The sequence below is a fragment of the Symphalangus syndactylus genome, chromosome 12, assembly GCF_028878055.3.
Source record: "Symphalangus syndactylus isolate Jambi chromosome 12, NHGRI_mSymSyn1-v2.1_pri, whole genome shotgun sequence".
Classification (NCBI taxonomy): domain Eukaryota; kingdom Metazoa; phylum Chordata; class Mammalia; order Primates; family Hylobatidae; genus Symphalangus; species Symphalangus syndactylus.
The window spans coordinates 122,502,501-122,525,175 of record NC_072441.2 but is presented as its reverse complement, the minus strand read 5'-3'; the positions used below and the strand labels follow the sequence as shown (position 1 = coordinate 122,525,175).

General features: G+C 38.7%; 1 long non-coding RNA gene across 1 annotated transcript in view; it reads right to left on the bottom strand.

Annotated features, from left to right (window-relative positions):
* Positions 1-15,186: 15,186 nt before the first annotated feature.
* LOC129469248 (uncharacterized) overlaps positions 15,187-22,675 on the bottom strand; it is a 9,840-nt gene continuing 2,351 nt past the window's right edge. The window contains exons 3-4 of the long non-coding RNA XR_008652960.1: positions 16,376-16,537; positions 15,187-15,728 (exon numbers count right to left, since the gene is read on the bottom strand). This is a non-coding gene — a long non-coding RNA (uncharacterized lncRNA). The remainder of the gene's footprint in view (positions 15,729-16,375; positions 16,538-22,675) is intronic.

Below are 22,675 nucleotides of genomic sequence, written 5' to 3'. Positions count from 1 at the left end.
TTCTTTGTTTTTGCTATTGAATTATTTGAGCTCCTTTTCTTATTTTGGATATTAGCTCTTTTCCAGTTGTACGGCTTGCAAATATTTTCTCCCAATCTGTAGGGGTCCTCTGTACCCTGTTATTTCCTTTGCTGTGCAGAGGCTTTTTCATTTGATGTAATCCCACCTGCGTATTTGTGCTTTTGAATGCGTCTCCTTTTGGACCTGTATGAAATTTTTTTTTTTAGATATATAATCTAGGAACAGACTTGCTAGGTTGTAAAGTGTGTGCATTTAGTATGTGTAAGTAGTGCAAGGCTGTTTCCCCTGATAATGGCATTAGCCTGTATTACGATCAGCAATGCATGGGAATTCCAATATAACTAATTCCTTCCCCCAACACTTGGCATTATCCAGTTTTCTAATTCTTGCCAGTCTAATTGGTGTAGAGTGAAATCTTAATGTTGTTTTCATTTCCATTTTTTCTGACTATTGATGAGTTTGAGTGTCTCTTGATATGCTTCTCAGGTTTTGGATTTCCTCTTGTAGGAATTGTCTGTTTATATTAGTTGCCCATTTTTCTAATAGAGATGCTCGCCTCTTGATGTTAATTTGCAGTTCTTCTATATTCTAGATATTAATTCCTTGTAGTTTTAAACATTGAAAATAACTGTCTTCTAACTGACTTTGTGATGTTTAATGTGCAGAAATATTAAATTTTGCTGCCATAAACTTCATTGAGTTACTGTTTTAGGATTAACACTTAAAATTTTTACTTAGGAAGTTCTACATTCCTACAGTACAAAGATATTCTGCTATATTTCTTCTATGTGGTGTTAATTAGGGATTCAGTTATTCTTCTCTACTGAGTCAGTTTCTGCCAAAATGGCGAATTCTTTCCTCATTGATTTACCGTACTACTTTCTTATACGTTCTCCTATAATGTCATGGATCTCTGACATTTTCTTTGGTCTATATACCTGTTTTTATATTTATACCACAGGGAATTTTAAAAATCTATCATCTTCTAACAATATTTTGCAGAGCAAGTCTATTCCATTTAGTCTTTTGTTTTAATCATGACTTTATCTATTGGTAATTTTTTTCATATACATGTTAGAGTATGCCTATCATGTTTCACAGGAATTTGACTTAAGATTTTCATTCAGTTGCCTTAATTTATGTATTAATTTATATATAATCAACATCTTTAGACTATTAAATTCTTCTATCCAAAGGCATGGACCTTCTCAATTTATTTATGACATCTATATTATTCTCTTCTATGTTCTTTATTAGAGTTTTACATTTTCTTTACAGAGGTCTCGTGTACTCTTGGTGAGGTTAACTTCTAGATACTTTGTAGTATCCAGTTTGTTGATACTGTGATTGGTATTTTTCTTTTTGCAAAATAACATTTTCTTGTTGAGTTTTGCTAGCACGGAGAAATTACTTTTATTTTTAAGATTGATCTTGTATCTGGCAATTGTGTTGGTTCTTCTAGACAGATGATCATATCTACCTAGAAGACAATTTAATCACTGGCTTTCCAATCCTTATCTTTCTTTTCTTTTACTTCATTTGTAACATTGATCTCTTGTACTAAGTTAAAAATAGTAGTGAAGATGGAATGCATCATCCTTCATAGGTGTGAAACCTTATCAGCTGTTTCTTCTGTACCAATTGTTATTATTATATATTATGTAATTTATTTATATGCATTTTAACAATTTATGTATAATTACTATATAATTTTTCTTTATCCTGAATGTAGTAAATTATGTCATTAGATTTTTGATACATTTCCTGATAACACCCCTTAAGCTTGTTACACATACCCACCCACACGTCATTGTCAATTCTATTTTCTACCATTTTGTTTAGTATATTTTCATCTAAATTAATAAGTGAAATGGCTCTAAAAATTCCCCTCTTATATTGTGTTTATCTGATTTTAGAATCAAGATTATATTTTTCTCATAAAATAATCTTGGCAGCTTTCACCTCTTTTTCTATTTTTAGAAACAGTGTTTAAAATTGGAATTCATCATTCCTTGAAAATTTTGTAGAACTCTCCCATAAACTATCTGGCTAGTTTTGGGGCAGGAAAGTCATTGAATTTCCTTTCTAGCTCTTTTAAATATTTGTTGGTTTCTTTAAAGTCCCAAAATCTTTTTTTATCTTTAAAAATTGTTTTAGGCTTTTATTTGTTTTATCAATGTTTTCAAATATATTAGTTAACAGCTGTTTCTTCTCTTAATTCCTTCCTTCCTTCCTTCCTTCCTTTCTTCCTTCCTTCCTTTCTTTATTGGAAGGGCATGTAATTTTTCTCTTGTGTGAAAATCAGTCTTGTCAGATGCCCTTATATTTTATTTTTAGTAGGAAGCAAACAAAACACCTCTTGAGTTGTTAACCTTCTGTTACTGTTGCTATGTTCTTTATTTCATTGATTTCTGCCCTTACTGTTAATATTTCCCTACTTTCTATTTCTTTGTGCTTGCTTTAAGACTCTTTTCCCCCAATTTATTTAGTTGCATGCTTAGATAATTTATTTCTATCTTTTCCATTTCCTGATAATTTATTTAGAACTATATAACTTTTTCCTCTAGGCATGGCTTTACTACTCTCCCATAGATTTTGTGGTATTTTAATTATTCAGTCCTGAATATTTCAAAATTTCCTCTATTATTTCCTGTTTAACCCAAGAACTGTTTAATAAAATGTGGTTTCATTTCCAAATATGCTATTTAAATTATCTTTTTATAGATAATTTCTAATTCTATTTGCTAATTGTTGAAGAACATAGTCTGTTTGATATTGTTCTTTAGTAATTTATTGAGATTGCTTTAATGATCCGATATGTGGTCTACTTTTGTTAATGAAGATGAGCTAAAAATTATACTCTCTATTTATTGGGGCATATTTACCATGTGTATTCTTTATATACTTGCTAGAGTTTGTTAATTATGTTATTTAGGATTTTGATATCTCTGCTATTTTCTTATGCTTGACACATTCATTTCTAATCTACCCAAACCAAACATTTTTATTAATATCTTCCTGCAATTTAGATAACTGTTGCTTTGTATACTTGAAGCTATATTAGATGCAAATATGTTTATGTTGGCTCTACCATCTGTTTTTTTTGTTTCTGCTTTTATGAATAGGTGATGATCTTATTTGTTCCTTTTCAATTTTTTTAGCTTTAAAACTGATCTTAGGTATTAAGATCACTACCAAGCTTTCATTTGGTTCATGTTTCACTAGTATATCTTTTCAATCCTATTATTTCTAAACTTTCTCTGTGTTTTTAAGTATGCATCTTGTAATCAATATTGTTAGATTAAAATAATTAGAAAGTTTCTATCTTCTAATTAATGAGTTTGATTATTTTATATTCAAATTACTATTATGTTAGAACTTAGTTCTATTATCTCTTTTTATTTTTTTCCATTTACTATATATTTTTTTAAATTTTTTATTCCTGCTTTTCCTTGGATATATTCATATTTTTCTAATTCTAATATTAATTTTGTGGTGGTTGCCCTTAAGAGTCATATTTGTATTTATTTATGATTTTTAAAGTCAGCCTTTCTTCTTCCTTCTCTCCCTCCTGTCCTTCCTTCTTCCTCTCTTTTTCTAACTCTCTGTTCTAACAAAACAAATATACTGGCAAACTTCTCTCTCTCAGTATCTTCACTTCTCTAACTCTGATCATGTTGATTTTTCCTAGAATTTTGGTTTTTGATTATTATGGATGTTTTTCCCTTTCTCTTGTCTTAGCTTTTCTTTTCTTTTTTTTTTGTCTTTTCTTTTTTTAAATTATAGTTTAAGTTCTGGGATACATGTGCAGAACGTGAAGGTTTGTTACATATGTATACATGTGCCATGGTGGTTTCCTGCACCCATCAACCCGTCATCTAGATTTTAAGCCCTACAGGCATTAGGTATTTGTCCTAATGCTATCCCTCCCCTTGCCCCCGACACCCCCCCAGCAGGCTCTGGTATGTGATGTTCCCCTCCCTGTGTCCATATGTTCTCATTGTTCAACTCTCACTTATGAGTGAGAACATGTGGTGTTTGGTTTTCTGTTCCTGTGTTAGTTTGCTGAGAATGATGGTTTCCAGCTTCATCTGTGTCCCTGCAAAGGACATGAACTCATTCTTTTTTATGGTTGCATAGTTTTCCATGGTATATATTTGCCACAATTTCTTTATCCAGTCTATCGCTGATCTGCATTTGGGTTGGTTCCATGTCTTTGCTATTGTAAATAGTGCTGCAATAAACATACGTGTGCACGTGTCTTTATAGTAGAATGATTTATAATCCTTTGGGTATATATATATATACCCAGTAATGGGATTGCTGGGTCAAATGGTATTTCTGGTTCTAGATCCTTGAGGAATTGCCACACTGTCTTCCACAATGGTTGAATTAATTGACACTTCTCAAACGCTTTCTCTTTTCATAAAAAAATCGTACTAGAATACTTTATCAACTTTGATTTCCATATCACTTGCAGTATCTCCTAGACTTATTTCTCTTACTATTTGAGTACTTCTTCCAAATGTGTCTTTGCTGTGGGTCTTTTTTATTTTTTATTTTGGCAAGCCCTCTAGGGCATTATATAAGTTAGAATATTTTATTATGTACTCACACTTAAATGACAATTTAATATACTTAATTCTAGGTTCAAAGTTCTTTCCGTTCAATGCTTTGAAAATACTACTTCATTGTCGTCTTTCTTCTAATGTTGCTGTTGAAAAGTCTAATGTCAATCTGATTCTTGTTCTTACTAAATGATTTCTTCATTCTAGAAGCTTTAAAATTTATTTTTTTTTATCTGTTATGCCTACAGTTCTATATGTGGCATCAAGGTGTGTGTGTGTGTTTGTGTGTTTTATGCTTATCTCTTCTGTTTAATACTGCGTGGAGGCTCTTTTGATCTTAGGTTAATTAATAATTCTGAGAAGTTTCTGCCCATATTTTTTCACATCTTTCTCTTACTGTTTCTATCACATTTGAGGATTCCTGTTATCTGATGGTGGCACTTTTTTTTCATCCTCGTTACTCTCAGTTCTTAATTTTATATTTGCTATCTCTTTATTCTTTTCTGTGGTTTTTTCTTTTTTTTTTTCCTGAGACAGGGTCTCACTCTGTCACCCAGGCTGGAGTGCTGAGTACAGTGATCGTAGCTCACTGCAGTCTTGAACTCCTGGGCTCAAGCAATCCTCCCACCACAGCCTCCTGAGTGCTGGGACTACAGGTGTGCACCAACACACTCAGCTAATTTTTAATTTTTAAAAATTTTTAGTAGAGTCAGGGGTGTCTCACTGTTGCCCTGGCTAGTCTCAAATGCCTGGCCTCAAGTGATCCTGCTACCTTGGCCTTCCACAATACCGGGATTACAGTGAGATACTAAGCCCAGCCTCCTGTGGCATTCTTTTATCTTAACTTTTATTTTAAGTTCAGGTGTACAAGTGCACATTTGTTATATAGGTAAACTTGTGTCATGGGAGTTTGTTGTTGTACAGATTATCTGATCATGCAGGTATTTAGCCTAGTACCCATTAGTTATTTTTCCTGATCCTCTCCTTCCTTCCACCCTCCACCTTCTGAAAGACCCCAGTTTGTGTTTTCCTGTATGTCCATGTGTTCTCATAATTTAGATCCCACTTATAGGTGAGAACATGTGGTATTTGGTTTTCTGTTCTGTGTTAGTTTGCTAAGGATAGTGGCCTCCAGCTCCATCCATGTCCTTGTAAAGGACATGATCTCATGCTTTTTAATGGCTGCATAGTATTCCATGGTATATATGAACCACATTTTCTTTATACAGTCTATCATTGATTTCTTTATACAGTTTATCATTTAGGTTGATTCTATGTCTTTGCTATTGTGAATAGTGCTGCAGTGAACATATGCATGCATGTGTCTTTGTAATAGAATGGTTTATATTCCTTCAGGTATATACCCATTAATGGGATTGCTGAGTTGAATGGTATTTCTGTCTTTAGGTCTTTGAGGAATCTCCACACTGTCTTCTCCAATGGCTGAACTAATTTACAATCCCACCAACAATATATAAGCATTACTTTTTCTCCACAATTTCACCAGCATCTGTAGTTTTTAATAATAGCCATCTGACTGGTATTAGATGGTATCTCATTGTGGTTTTGATTTGCATTTCTCTAATGATCAGTGATGTTGAGCTTTTCTTCATATGCTTGTTGGCCCCATGTATGTTTTCTTTTGAAAAGCATCTCTTCATGTCCTTTGCCCACTTTTTGATGGGTTTGTTTTTTTTCTTGTAAATTTGTTTAAATTCTTTGTAAATTCTGGATGTTAGACCTTTGTCAGATAGGTAGATTGCAAAAATTTTCTCCCATTCTTTAGATTGCCTGTTCACTCTGATGATTTCTTTTGCTGTGCAGAAACTATTTAGTTTAATTAGATTCCATTTGTCAATTTTAGCCTTTGTTGCACTGCTTTTGGCGTCTTCGTCATGAAATCGTTGCCCATGCCTGTGAATGGTGTTCCCTAGGTTGTCTTCCAGGGTTTTCACAGTTTTGGGTTTTACATTTAGTTCTTTATCCATCTTGAGTTAATTTTTGTATATGGTGTAAAGAAGGGGTCCAGTTTCAGTCTTCTGCATATAGCTAGCCAGTTGTCCTTGCACCATTATTGAACAGGGAATCCTTTCCTCATTGCTTGTTTTTGTCAGGCTTGTTGAAGATCAGATAGCTGTAGGTGTGTGGTCTTATTTCTGGGTCCTCTATTCTGTTCCATTGGTCTGTGTGTCTGTTTTTGTACCGGTATCATGCTGTTTTGTTTACTGTAGCCCTGTAGTATAGTTTGAGGTAGGGTAGTGTGATGCCTCCAGCTTTGTGCTTTCTGCTTAATATTGCTTTGGCTATTTGGGCTCCTTTATAGTTCCATGTGAATTATAAAATAGTTTTCTCTAGTTCTGTGAAGAATGTCACTGGTAGTTAAATAGGAATAGCATTGAATCTATAATTTGCTTTGGGCATTATGGCCATTTTCACAATATTGATTCCTCCTATCTATGAGCATGGAATTTTTTTTGTGTGTCATCTGTGATATTTTTGCACGATGTTTTGTAGATCTCCCTATAGAGCCCTTTCATCTCCCTTGTTAGCTTTATTCCTAGGTATTTTATTCTTTTGGTGGCAATTGTGCATGGGAGCTCATTCCTGGTTTGGCTCTCGGCTTGACTGTTGTTGGTGTATGGGAATGCTAGTGATTTTTGCACATTGATTTTGTATTCTGAGACTTTGCTGAAGTTATTTATCAGCTTAAGAAGGTTTTCAGCTGAGTCTATGAAGTTTTCTAGATATAGGATCTTGTCATCTGCAAACAGTGATAGTTTGACTTCCTCTCTATTTGGATGCCCTTTATTACTTTCTCTTGCCTGATTTCCCTGGCCAGAACTTCCAGTACTATGTTGAATAGGAGTGGTGAGAGAGGGCATCCTTGGATTATGCCAGTTTTCAAGGGGAATGCTTTCAGCGTTTGCCCATTCAGTATGATATTGGCTGTGGCTTTGTCATATATGGCTGTTATTATTTTGAGGTATGTTCCTCAATACCCAATTTAATGAGAGTGTTTAACATGAAGGAGTGTTGAATTTTATAAAAAGGCTTTTTTGCTTCTATTTAGATAATCATGTGGTTTTTGTCTTTCGTTCTGTTTATGTGATGAATCACATTTATTGATCTGTTGAACACACTTGCATCCTGGAGATGAAGCCTACTTGATCGTGGTGAATTAGCTTTTTGATGTGCTGCTGGATTCAGTTTGCAAGTAGGGCTTTTTGAGAGAATTTCTTAGTCTTTATTTCTAATTTGATTGTTTTATTGTCCAAGAGACTGTTTGTTATGATTTCAGTTCTCTTATATTTGCTGTGGAGTGTTTTACTTCCGATTATGTGATTGATTTTAGAGTAAGTGCCATGTTGTGTCAATGAGAAGAATGTATATTCTATTGTTTTTGAGTGGAGAGTTCTGTAGATATCTATCAGGTCCATTTGATCAGGTCATGAATATCTTTGTTAATTTTCTGTCTCAGAGATCTGTCTAATATTGTCAGTGGGGTGTTAAAGTCTCTCACTGTTATTGTTTGGGAGTCTGTATCTTTGAAGTTCTTGAAAAACTTGCTTTATGAATCTGGGTACATATATATTTAGGATAGTTAGATCTTCTTGTTGAATTGAACCCTTTACCATTTTGTAATGCCCTTGTCTCTTCTGATCTTGTTGGTTTAAAGTCTATTTTGTCAGAAACTAGGATTGCAACCCTTGCTTTTTTCTGTCCCCCATTTGCTTGGTAGATTTTCCTCCCTCCCTTTATTTTGAGTTTATGTGGGTCACTGCATGTGAGATAGGTCTCTTGAAGAGAACATATCAATGGGTCTTGGTTCTTTATCAAGCTTGCAACTCTGTGTCTTTTAATTGGGGCATTTAGCCCACCTACATTTAAGGTTAGTATTAATATATGTGATTTTGATCCTGCCTTCATGATGTTAGCTGGTTATTTTAAAGACTTTATGCAGTTGCTTTATAGTGTCACTGGTCTGTGTACTTCAGTGTGTTTTTGTAGTGGCTGGTAACAATTTTCCCTTTCCATATTTAGTGCTTCCTTCAGGGGCTCTTGTAAGGCATATCTTGTGGTAACAAATTCCCTCAGGATTTGCTTGTCAAAAAATCGTCTTATTTCTCCTTCACTGATGAAGCTTCGTTTGGCCAGATATGAAATTCTGAGTTGGAATTTCTTTTCTTTAAGAATGTTGAATATTGGTCCCCAATCTCTTCTGGCTTGTAAGATTTCAGCTGAGAGGTCCTTTGTTAGTCTAATGGGCTTCCCTTTATAGGTGACATGGCCTTTCTCTGTAGCTGCCTTTAAATTTTTTTCTTTCATTTCCACCTCTGAGAATCTGATGATTATGTGTCTTGGAGATGATCTTCTCATGGAGTATCTTACTGGGGTTCTCTCTCTGCATTTTCTGAATTTGAATGTTAGCCTCTCTAGCTAGGCTAGGGAAGTTCTCATGGATGATATCCTGAAATATGTTTTCCAAATTGGTTTTATTCTCCCCATCTCCTTCAGGTATACCAGTCACAGATTCAGTCTCTTTAAATAATCCCATATTTCTTGGAGGTTTTGTTCATTCTGTTTTATTCTTTTTTCTCTACTCTTATCTGTTTGTCTTATTTCAGAAAGACAGTCTTCCACTCTGAGATTCTTTCCACTCTTGGTCTATTCTGTTATTAAAACTCAGGATTGCATTATAAAATTCTTGTCATCTCTTTTTCAGCTTTATTGGGTCAGTTACATTCTCTATACTGGCCATTTTGCCTGTCAGCTCTTGCAATGTTTTATCATAATTTTTACCTTCCTTGCACTGGGTTACAACACACTCCTTTAGCTCAGTGAACTTCATTTCTATTCATATTCTGAATTCTATTTCTGTCATTTCAGCCATCTCAGCCTCAGCCCAGTTCTGAACCCTTGCTGGAGAAGTGATATGGTCATTTGGAGGAAAGAGGGCACACTGGCTTTTTGAGTTTTCAGTGTTCTTGTGCTGATTCTTTCTCATCTTTGTAGGCTTATCTGCCTTCAGCCTTTGAGGTTTCTAACCTTTGGATTTTTTTTTAACAGTCTGGCCATTTTTCTCTCAGGCTACTGTGGTATGCCAGGGGTCTGCTCCAATCTCTAGTTGCCTCGGAATTTTTAGTACCTGGAGTAATCACCAATGAATTCTGCAAAACAGGAAAGATGGCAGCCTGCCTCTTCCTCTGAGAGCTCCATCCCAAGGAGGTATGGACTTGTTTCTGGCCTGAAAACACCTTTAGGAGGTGGTTGATGACCCCAGGAGGTCCCACCTGATCAGGAGGAATGAGATTGGGGACCCACGTATAAAAGTAGTCTGGCCAAGTTTTTGTATAGCAGCTTTGCTGTACTCAGGGTCCACTTCAGCCCCTGGTCACTTTGGATACTCTGAAGCCCAAAGGTTGGAACAGCTAAGTCACCCAAACAGCAAAGACTGTGGCCTGCCCCTCCTTCTGGGAGCTCTGTCCCAGGTAGGCCTGAAATCTCTGTGAGGTGAGAGAGGGCATCCTTGTCTTGCCAGTTTTCAAAGGGAATGCTTCCAGCTTTTGCCCATTCAGTATGATATTGGCTATGGTTTTGTCATAAATAGCTCTTATTGTTTTGAGATATATTCCATCAACACCTAGTTTATTGAGAGTTTTTAGCATAAAGGTGTGTTGAATTTTATCGAAGACCTTTTCTGCCTCTATTGAGATAATGATGCAGTTTTTGTCATTGGTTCTGTTTATGTGATGGATTACATTTATTGATTTGTGTATGTGGAACCAGCCTTGCATCCTAGGGATGAAGCTGACTTGATCATGGTGGATAAGCTTTCTGATGTGCTGCTGGATTCAGTTTGCCAGTATTTTATTGAGGATTTTCACATTGATGTTCATCAGGGATATTGGCCTGAAATTTTCTTTTTCTGTTGTGTCTCTGCTAGGTTTTGGTATCAGGATGATGCTGGCCTCACAAAATGAATTAGGGAGGAGTCCCTCTTTTTGTGTTGTTTGGAATAGTTTCAGAAGGAATGGTACCAGCTCCTCTTTCTACCTCTGGTAGAATTTGGCTGTGACTCCGTCTGGTCCTGGGCACTTTTTTGTTGAATTTATCCATTTCTTCTAGATTTTCTAGTTTATTTATATACAGGTGTTTATAGTATTCTCTGATGGTATTTTGTGTTTCTGTGGGATCAGTGGTGATCTCCCCTTTATCATTTTTTATTGTGTCTATTTTATTCTTCACCCTTTTCTTCTTTATTCGTATGGCTAGTGGCCTATTTTGTTAATCTTTTCAAAAAACCAGCTCCTGGATTCATTGATTTTTTTTTTTTAAGGGTTTTCAGTGTCTCTAGCCCCTTCATTTCTGCTCTAATCTTAGTTATTTCTTGTCTTCTGCTAGCTTTTGAGTTTGTTTGCTCTTGCTTCTCTAGTTCTTTTGTGATTTTAGGGTGTCTGTTTTAGATCTTTTCTACTTTCTGATGTGGGCATTTAGTGCTATAAATTTCCCTCTAAACACTTCTTTAGCTGTGTCCCAGAGATTCTGGTACATTGCATCTTTGTTCTCATTGGTTTCAAAGAACTTATTTCTGCCCTAATTTCGTAATTTACACAGTAGTCATTCAGGAGCAGGTGCCCACCTCCATCTCTAGCTGGGTGACCTAAGCAATAAATCTGAACCCCAAATTCCTTGTTTATGAAATGGGAATAAATCTACATACCTTGTAGGTTGTTGCTAGAACCAGTTGTGGTAAGGTGTGTAAATGCCTAGAACAGTGCAGGACACCTAAGAGGTGCTGATACCATTATTTATCTTTCCTATTTCAAAGGAAAAATTACCATCATCTCAAAACTAATATCAATAACTGAAAGTTTTTTTCTGTTAAAAATTAGTATCAGCCTATGTATTTACTAATCTCCTATAAAATATTACAGCACATAGAAAACAGAAACTGGCACATATGTATGACATCTGAAGAATAATTAGTCTGTGTTATTATTTAAGTATTATGAATAAACATTTTTGGGGAGTCCAGATGTTTTGATATATTTAAAGCATAAGTGTCTTCAGACATAGAGCTTAAATTAGTCTTTCTCTTGGCCTTGAATCTTCCTTTATCCACTCAACAATGGTAAGGTAGGATATCCCCTTTTAAAATCCCTCCTAATGACATCTAATGATAGTTGAGATGTAAAGTTGAATGACTAAGCTACATGTTATTCATTTTCACAGTCATTTTCTATGGAAGTTGTCTAGAATAAGTGTATTCTACTTGTGTTGCCAAACGATTCTAACTGGTATAGGCATTCTGGCATTGTGTATTGGGTTTTGTAGCACACAGTGTTTTGGGGTTTTATCACACAGGTTAGAATCCTCACTCAAACTCATTACAGTAGCTCCTTGGAGGTTTTTCAGTAACAAGGTGCTAATCTAGTAATAACCACAACCATTTGTTGACTATTTACCCTGTTACAGATGTTTTATAAACATTAATTATTTTATCTTTTACAACAACCATGAAAGGTAGATGCATAATCTCAATAATTCAGATGGGGAAACTGAGGATCAGGGGGCTTAAGGCACTCACCCAAAGTCAAGGAACTCATACATGACAGAGCTGGGATTGAAACTTGTCTATGCTGACTCTGGTATTTTTCTGCTTTCCACTGCTCCACCATGGCTTCAGAAATTTTAAATGAGGGGAAAACCCCATACACCCCTAAATCTCCCCTCATTTTATTTCATCTCATTATAAGGGGCTTGCTTATTCAACTTATCAAGGACACATACATGGCTAAAATGTCAGCATCCATCTAACTTATTTCACTGGAGATCCAAAATGATATTGAAACTGCTCTCCTGAGAGATGAAAAGTTGGTGGGTTATTGCATTTCTTTGTTTCTTGCTTAAAAATAATTAATTGTGTTCAGAGCTCAGCTCTTTCTCTTGCCCTAGTGCTGAGGTAGTGAACTGGGTTGGGGGCTGGGGGAAGAAACAAGGCAAGGGAGGCAGGTCAGTTTTGCTTTTATTGACAGTGAAAGCAGTTAATAGTTTATGGAGAGCAAGCTCCCTTGCTAAACTTTGCTGCCAGTGTTGCCGCTGCGGTGAGATGATGTCTGGGGCCAACCTTTTGTTGGAGGAGGGAGGATGATGGGGCAAATAATGACAAAGGGGCTCCCTCTTTCCTTTTATTATCCACAGTTTCAAAAAAGTGAATGCAAGAGAAAGAGACCATAATGGGGAAAATTCGACATGATAGCCTGGTGATCCCATTGAGGCTGGTTCCTTCTGTCCCTGCCTCTTGCTTCTGCAGCAAATTAGGCTTATATGAGGCTCAGAATCTCCTAAGAACTGAGAAGTGCAGTACATTTTCCTGAAAGTCACGGTGACAGATGGGAATGTGGCCAAACACCCCACACCATTTGTTCATCATCTCTTTTAACAGGCTGCTGCTGTGCAAGGTTCTCAGGGTCCAACTCATGCTAGCCAGCTCCCCAGCCTCTCTGACTTCCTTTAGGAGGCTGGCTATTTTGCCTTGCCTGACCTTGGGGTGGGGTGGAGGAGAGAATTTCAAAGAAGTGAATTTCAAAGAACTTCATCAGAAGGCCTGCTTAGTGTTTTATTTTGTGCTACATGTGCATAGTAAGCTCATTTCATTTCCACAGCAATTCTTTATTTAAAGGTAGGTATAATTTTCTCTATTTTACGGAATATATAACTGAGGTCCAGGAAGTTAAATAAATTCCCTAAGATCCACCACTAGGAAGTGGTAAAAGTAGGATTCTAACTCATGTTTTTCTCCTTGTGGTACTTCTGGTGACACTGATTCCTCTCAGCTGGGATGGTCTTCCAAGTTGAGAGGACAGCCCCCACTACCCCCTAGAAACGTGAACAATAATGATTATGGTGAACAAGGATGGTGATCATCTCAGAAAGAATGAATGCTCCTTCACTGGAAGCTCTCGGATTTTGTTTGAATTTCATCTTGTCTGATTTACAGAAATTAATGAGCTACTAGATCTAGACCTGGTGTCTCTTGATAACATGACTTATTTTTAGTGCTTTAGCATTTAAAAGGATCTGTTATAATTTCATGCTTAAATAACACCAGATAAGGGCCTGTGTTCGTCTAGTGTAATTGGAAGAAGCAATGGAAAAGGAAACAGTTGCTTCTAAACAAATGGCATGAATGCATCCCAGGAGAAATTTGAAGATAGAGAAACCTCCCAAGAAAACAAACACCAGGGTTTTAATTATTCTCCTTGGAGAGCATTTCCCATAGGCCAGAGCTGGGCTTTAAGGACACAGAGACCTACATAAGGAGGCTGGAGATGTGTGTGGGGTGGCAGTGGGTGTTGGAAGCCAGGGGCAGGGTTGCCTCAGTGAAGAAGTGCAGCTATCCATCAAAAAGCCTACTTAGGTTGCTTGAAAACAGTGGGGAAAACACAGGAGTGAACCTCCCTCCCTTCTTGGACTCTGGCAGGGCTGATTTGTGGACTTGTCCCTGTGGCTTTAACATCACCATCCTCAGGGCATCTGAGACCACCTAAGTCACAGTACCCAAGGCAATGGGAAAAAGCTGGCTGAAATAACTAAAGCTGGGAGAGGTTAGAAACTATGATATAGTAAAACGACTGCTCTCCCAGATGTCTGGACCTCTGAATCACCCACAGGCCACTGAGCCTCTTTCCTTCCCTGCTCTCTCTAAAGGCTTTCCCGGCCTGGGAGCCTCTTCCTTCCCCATCCTCTTCCCAGCAGTACCTATTGGCCCCGCCCCTCCCGTGGCCATGCCCCCTCTACACTCAGCCAGCACCCAGTCTCGCTCCCGCCAGCCCCTTTCTGCCATGGTAAAATTTTGCTCTCTTTGTACATTTACATTTCTGCTGACTGCAAGGATCAGTTTAATTTCATGGGTGTCATTTCCTTCAAGAAATCTCTGTCTGAGCAGCGGCCCATCGAATCCCTGGTAAAACATATTTTCCTACGGTAATGATTTTATGGGCCCGTAAGTCATGAATTTATTATGATCTCAGCCCTTGCTGCTGATTGCTGTAAAATGCAAAGTAATTAACAGCGAGCGGTAGCAGTTATTCCCACCTGGTAACGTGTTCCTTCGTTCGCTGATGGGTTTGATTAAAGTGATGACTAAAGAGTGAAGCCTGGCTTTAAATATTAGCATGATTAATGCTGTATCCTAAATAAGAAACAAAACTAACGGGTATGGTCTGAGAAATTAAAAAAATACACACACAATCCTTCCTCTCCCCCCACTCCCATCTCCCTTAAGCAATTGTTATGGCTCATTTAAGGTGTGTCTTCCTTCGCATTAAATAATGTATGGATTCCAAGGCCGGAGGCTGGCTAGCAGAGCATATCACACAGTTCCCACAACGTTTAAAGTGCTGGTGTTAAGTTTTTTCCTTTTCTCTTCGATGTGCAGAATGGAGCTTGGATGGGGTTATTCTTTGAGCTAAAGCCTACAGAGCTGCTAAAAGGCTTTCTCCCACTCTACATGAGGCAGGGGTCTTTGGTTAGGGCTACCCCCAACCATAGAGATATGCTTGAAATTGATGAGTCTCAGTCACCTTTCCCAGCCTTAGAAATAATTTGTTTCTATTGTCACATTGGTCTGGGGATACACAACAACTCACACAATGCCTATTTTGATGCCCAAACACTTAACTGCCCTTTATGCTGGTGCTATGAGGAGGCCAAGCTTCTTGAAGCTCCACCTTCCCTGGAAGACCAGGTAGGAAGCTCAGCTGTGAGTTGGCTCCAAGGCAGTCCTGCTCATGGCATGCCAGTGTCTTCCCCTCTCAACTCTGAGAGCACTTCACACTCCAGAGAGCCAAGAGACCATAAACAGGCACTGTTCTCCTGGAGTATGTATGGGCAGGCAGTGGGGCGGGGAGTGGGCTGGAGGACATGGCCTGCTTGCTGAGGAGGTCATGGAGAGATAGGAGGGATCTGCTTCTGCCCTTCTCCAGTGGTCCTTAATTAAATTCACATTACATCTTTGTAGGTTGGAAGAGAACAGCCAGAAGAAAGTCAGGATATGCAGGAAGCTATGTGCCAAGGGAGATCCCTCAAGTATTTGGCTCTAGAAAGATTGTTTTGCCAAGGGTGAGATGACTGAGGCTGCAGGAAGACAAAAGTCCATTTGCTTAACTCAATATTGCATACCTAGTATATGACAGTCACAGGAATACACTCTTCTAGTCTAGAAACATAATGCAAGGGGAAGATGATCAAAAAACCTCATTTGCAAGGGACAGAAATAAAGAGAAGTGGTACCTTGGAAAGGGACTTGTGGCCATGATATCCTCAGGGAGAGGTATGGACAAGTGGCTGAAGGGAGAATGCCGCACTGACACTGCAGGAGGTTGAAGTGGCTCTTCTGCACATCTTGTGAATTTGGAAGGGAAAAGACCATTTCTTGTGGGGACAAATGGGCATCATTTTTCTGATTCATAACCATGGAGACCAGGAAAAACAGTACTACAAATATGCACCTCTCTCTGCTTCAGAAGAGCTCAAAGCAGTTAAAAAATACAAAGTCCTTATGAAGAAAGAGGTGAGGGACAGGCATGCATGGCCCCATTTTAAAGACTCAGGGACCTAATTATGGAGAAAGAAGTGATTGGCCCAAAGCTGCTCTCAGTAAGGGGCAGACGCAAAGTCATACCCTGTGTCTTTCCTATTAACCAACTGGTAGCTGTTTGTTCAATGGGTTGTGCTTCACGTGCCAAAGTTCTGAAGGCTACACTTCCAAACCAATGGAACACCTGGCTGTGTTGGGTCATCCACCAGCAGTGGCTATTATCATGACTGCTATCAATCCAAGAATATCACATGTGCCATGCTGGGACAGTACCAGGCAGAAAAGCACCGGGTTTCTCCTTATAGTAGACAGCTGTTTCCCAAATGGAAGGTACTCCTGCATTTTCCTAATCATGGGTGAAGCAGAGACAAAGTGAGGTTGTGTTTCAGGTGAGAGGAAATAGATCTATAAAAATACTTTTTATTCTTCTCTTCCCCTTCCTTCTCAATCACTTAATAAAAACACTTGTTGCATCATATCTCAGAAAAAATATAATGAACATGCACCTTTTTGCCTTTACTTCTCTGGCTCTTGCTCCTTATAAGGGGCAGATGAAGGAAAAGTTATTGGGATCGCAATGCTGGCACCAGGAAGATAAATGTGACGCCCTCCCTCCCTCCGCCGCTGAGCAGGTCAAAAAATGATTGCATTGGGCGTGAAGGATTTATGTCTGCCGTGAGTCAGTCAGAGTGTTGGGGTAAATCAAGGCTGACATTTTTAGCATCTGGGAAAAAAAAGCAATTGCATTTTATGTCTACATTTTGCTCGGCTAATCAAGGTGCGGAAGAGGCGCTCTGCCTGGGGAAACTTTCCCACTTTTCATTATTTAGGTAGAGTTTGGTTTTTCCCATAGAAACATGAAGGAAGGCTTCAGGTTAAAGAAAGGAAAAGGCCCTCCCTGTTAGTTCTGACTTGGAGAGATTTTAATTTGGTGGCAGGGGATCTGGGGAGGGACTGGACATGTGAGCTACCTGAACAGTCTTAGGGATAGCTCTGGAGCAAGGGGATGGATAACCACCTTTGCAATGAATTTTGTCTCTCCAATAGGCCTCTAGCAGGACCTAGGACATAACAGAAACATTAGGGGTGGGTGGGGAACTAGTTTGATGGTTTTGACTAAATTGACCAGCTACTAATTGATTACTAATCAGTCCTTTAACTGAAGCAACCAGTGAAATAACTACGCAGATTAGTTGAAACTGTTGACCCTGTTGATGCATATTGACATAGTTCAAGATCAAGCCACAGTTAACGTGTGCAAGGGGAAAACACAGATGAACAAATTATCTAGCAATTTTTTTAAGCCTTCCATTTCCAAGGTCAGTTTATCTAAGTGCTTTGCCTTAGTAAATGAAAATGTATTTGGATTTCAAAAGTGTTATATTTTGCACGAGGGACAAGATTCAGCAAATATTATTTTCATATGTTAACAGATAGTAATCATGGTAGCTAATGTTTTGGAGGGAGGGGGTTTACTATATAAAGTGCTTAACAACTTTATATATATGATCTCATTAAACCTCCATTGCTCCAGGAGCTAGTTATGATCCCCATTTATCAATGGGGAAACTGATGGTTAAAGGGCTTGACTAATAAACCCGAGGTTATATCCAGCTCTTCCTAGCTGGTAAAAGCTAGAGAAGTTTATTGAACCGAGGGAATTCTGCCTTCATAGCCTTCATCCTGAACTTCTATGCATGCTACTTCAGGTTTGATCAAAGCAGCTATGCACATTCTAACAATTTTGGGAATAAGAGATTCAACAAAAACAGATTTCATGGATGTTTAGATTTTCTATTTGTGGGCTTGAAAAAGGTTAGGAGCCAGCCACAGTTCCTGCAACTAGGTACTTATGATGATAGTAATAGCTAAAATGTATTGCTCACTTGTCATGTGCCAGGCACTGTGTTAAACTCTTTATGTGTATTTACTCAGAGAAGTCCCACATAGCTCTAAACAAGTCAGCCTATTATGATCCTACGTTCCAGGTGAAAAAAATTGAGGCACCGAGAAGTTTAGATTCTTTTTCATGCATTTAGCTAACAAGTGACAGCCAGGATGGGACACCAGGCACATTGACATCAGAGCCGTCACATATACTCTTCTGGATAGCCCTCACGGTGCTTTGCCATGCTTACGGAATGTGTTTCTGGTGAGGCAATCGTGTTGGCAGTTGTTAGTTGTTTGCCTGCCTTCTTGTGTGTGTGTGTGTGTGCCCTCAAATAATTGCTTTGTGATGTCTGACTAAAGAGACTTCCAAGTTTTCTTTAAAAAAATTTAAATACTCTTCCTTTATTAGCACATACTGAATTTAAAAATAATGGAAAAGCAAAAAAAATATTGATTGGGAGGCCGAGGCAGGCCAATTACTTGAGATCGGAGTTCGAGACCACCTTGGGCAACATGGTGAAACCCCATCTCCAGTAAAAATACAAAAATCAGCCGGACACGGTGGTGTACACCTGTAATCCCAGCTACTGGGGAGGCTGAGGCAGGAGAATCACTTGAACCCAGGAAGCGGAGGTTGCAGTGAGCCAAGATGGCACCACTGCACTCCAGCCTGGGCAACAGAGTGAGACTCCATCTCAAAAACAAATAAACAAACAAAATATTATTTGAGATTTTAATTGGTGCTTTCTTGCCCAGGGCCCTCAGACTCCTAGAAGTCCTTTAAGGAGGTAGCGGAGACCTTAAAGAAATGTTCTGTATATCTACAAACTGAACTGAAATGGATTTACTGATAATAAGGCTTCAGAGGGTAACTCAAACACCAAGTTCATGGAATTATATTAGCTCAATGAGGTAATGCGGATTATTGCATACTGATTGTTCTTTGATGAATAAAGATAGGGAAATGGAAAATTCTTTAATAAAGGTTGTCAATGAGACAAAAACATTAAAAATAGGAAACCTTAGAGGAAAAAGAATAAAGGAGGTCCTTGGTGACAGAAAGCCTGGGAGCCCCTCTTGTTCTTTTTGTTCCCTGTCCCTTGGTTATTTGTTCAAAATGTTATCAAAATACCGTTCAAAGACCAGTGATGTAATTTATGTAAAGTGTTATGCAAATACTAGTTTTTGTTATTAATATTAACAGTAATAGTTATGATAATGATCTTGCTGTGGCACATGTGATTTCATTAACAATCGTATCAAGAACCTTAATTTTAAACATTTCATTTCCTAGGGTTAGATTTAACTTCTTCCCCAAACCCTGCATTAGCACAGTCGTGCCCTGACATGCCGTGTGCTCTGTGTATGTGTACATGCTTGTTTAATGCATCACACGTGTGTGCATGTGTGCAGTGCACACACACATAGCCCATAGTTTTGTGAGTTTTGTGTTGCTCTCACCCCCTCTGCCTTGTACAGCTTCACATTATAAGATTCTTTGTTCAGAATACTTGTTTGAAAGGGCGATGAAGCATTTGGGTCGAGGTGTGGGTTTTTACTCCCACATTTTTTGCCAATAATTAGACAAACTTTACCACCAAATCTTCTTTTGCCTCTGTGGAGGATGAAGGGTCTGGGAGAAACTGGATTTGAAAATCTGATCTGGCTGTCACATTGTTCAGGGACTGTGCCTACACACACAAGTTGGTTTGAATGTCACAAAGAGGTTATGAACTTGTGTTTCCAGGTATGCCCCATCATACCTGGTGCCAAAAATGGATTTGACTTCATTCTTCCTTTTTAACTAGTTGTTTTGATGCACTTTGGAGACAGTCTGAATAATGCTATTAATTGGGCAGATATTAGCACATAATCAAATCACATCTGCTTAAAAAAAAAAGTCAGAGCCCTCTTTATTAAAATAGCATAAAGTGTAAATTGATTCATAGCAACGTAGCTCTGTATTCCTGATTAAAAAAAAAGTTATCAGTAGAATAAGATTGGTACCTGCTCTAATATTTGTTATCACCCCTTCTTAGTCTGCTTCTGTATATTTCCTTTCTCTTATTTCCTTTATCTTGTATCCGGCTGCTGCTTCAACCTGGCTCACACCACCAGCAAGCTGAGTGCCCTCATGAACACCCCAGTTCATTCTCAGGGTCCCTGTCTTACTCCAGAGCTCTCTTCTGCTTCTCTCCTTTGTGTAAAGCTGTCCTCCTTCTCTTGGTGCCTTGGGTCCTGCTGGTCTTTTTTTTTTTTTTTGGCATCTAGAGCAGCAGGACATCCCTCTCTACCACCTGCATGTGTGCTTGAGCAGGCCATGTTCTAACCCACAGCAGCCCCCTGTCCACTCATGGTTGTGTTATATCTTCCTTGCTCTGAAGCTCATAATTACTAATTTTTACTTAGACTGGGCCTCTTCTATAACATCAGTTTTCACCACCCGCCAAAGAATTTGCCAGTGACTTTAAAAAAAAAAAAGTTCTACCTTCCTCTTATGTCTATTATTCAGATTGAACAGGAGGGTTAAAGTAGCAGTGTGCCATGGTTTCTCAGATAGCAGAAGTACAACCAGGGCCTCCAGTGGGGGCCACAGGCAGTCATTTACTGGGTCAGGCATTGAACTAAGTGGGACATGAGTTGATCTTAATTGGTATTTTTCTCCAAGGCAGTCTCTGTAGATTTGAGGAGCTGGAACATACATGGAATTAAGTGGCAGCCGAAAGGATGTGACAAGTGAACTCTGCTGCCACTTTGCATCCTGGCCAAAAAGGAAAGGCTTTAGGTTTTGGAGTTTTACATGAGTCCAAATCTGGGTCTCCTGGCTTATTAGCCATGTGACTCCTGAGTCTCACTTTCCTAATCCCATAAAATGGGAATGATGATACCTGCTTCACAGGGTGTTACGAAGAATAAGTGAGACAGTGTGTTTAAAATGGCTAGCAGAGCACACAGCAGGTCTATGGTTGTAGCAGGTCTATGGTTGTAGCAGGTCTATGGTTGTCATGTGTTGTGGTAGATCAAGAGAGGACATCCCCGGACTATGGAAACCTAAACATGTTAGCACAGTCATTCTGCAAAAAAATTCTGAACATCAATGAAAATTGATGAGCATAAAACTGCCAGAAACAGTTTCTAATGAAATTGTAGTCCTTGCTATGCTGAGCCTTGCACTTCCTGGGGGTCATGGCTGCCCAGAGGACTTTGCTCATTAGGGGCAGTGAGGCAGGAGGGCTGGAGCTATACCAGATCAGTTTTTTAGCCTCAGGCAGCTCCTCTGGTGGAAAAAAGACATGACTCACGTCTTTAGAAGCTGGGAGAAGGAAACAGAAGATCAGACTCTAGAAAGAGTTGAGAGTCAGAAAGAGACTTAGAAGAACCCCAGAAGGGCAAGTACATACAAAATCAAGGGCAAAAGTCTGAAGATTGAAACATGAGAAAAAAGAAATGCAAATGTAGGAAGACTAGAAACAAGTTTCAAAAATATCTGTACCTGTTGGAACTTCGGTTAAAATCAAGAAGGTAATAGGAATACTTGGAGAGTCTTACACTTAGCTTATGTTATCAGTTGCAGAGATACTGTGTGTGTGTGTGTGTGTGTGTGTGTGTACATGAGCACACATGAATTCAACTGTGGTGGTCTCTCCTCTTAACAAAGACTAGTTCCTTCAAACATGTCCAGGATCCCATTCTTTCTTAATACTGTGAAGTCTCCAATTTTCTCCTCTCTTCGTCATCGTTAATCTCCCCCTTTCTTACGGCATTATTCCTCACAGTTTGAACGCATGTGGTAGTATTTTCCAAGTTAAAATCAAAAAGCAAAACCTCCTCATGACTCCTTATCTCTCTCCAGCCAGTGCCTCAATTCTCTGCTACCCTTCAACATAAAACTTCTTCTAGAAGTTGTCAAATTGTGTTGCTTTTACTTTCTCATCTTCTCATTCATTCCTTAGTCCACTCTTTTGCCCTAAAAGTAGTAGCCCAAGGTCACTGACAATTTCATTGCACCATCCAAGGGCAACTTTCAGCCTTACCTTCCATAGCCCCTCAGCCACATTCTCTAAGGCTGAAGGCTATTATTCTCAGCATAGGCCTCCCTTGGCTTCTGTGGCTCCACACATTTCCTGACTGTCCTCTTCTCACCTGCAGTCTCCTTTGCTGGGTCCTCTGTGCTGGCTCTCTGAGTGTGGGTGTACTCTAGGGCTTAGTTCTGGGTCCTCTTCTCATCTCTCTGTACGCTTATTTCCTAGGTGACCTCCTCTATCCCCTGTGGCTTTAAGCACCATCTGTATGCTGACGACTTACCAGTTTATGTCTCCAGTCCAGAAATCTCCTTTGAGATTCAGACTCATATATATCTAACTGGCTACTTGACATCTCTACTTGGATATCTCATAGGCATCTCTAAAGAAACATGGAAAAATAGCATTTTCTCTTTTCCTCCCAAACCTGTTTCTTTCCTAGAATATGCTGTCTCCATAGATGATGGCACCATCAATGCAGTTGCTCAAGTCTAAAGCCCTCAGTTCACTGACAAAATCTGCCACATCTATCACATTAATTCATTCATTTGTTCAATTAGCAGTTAGAGTTG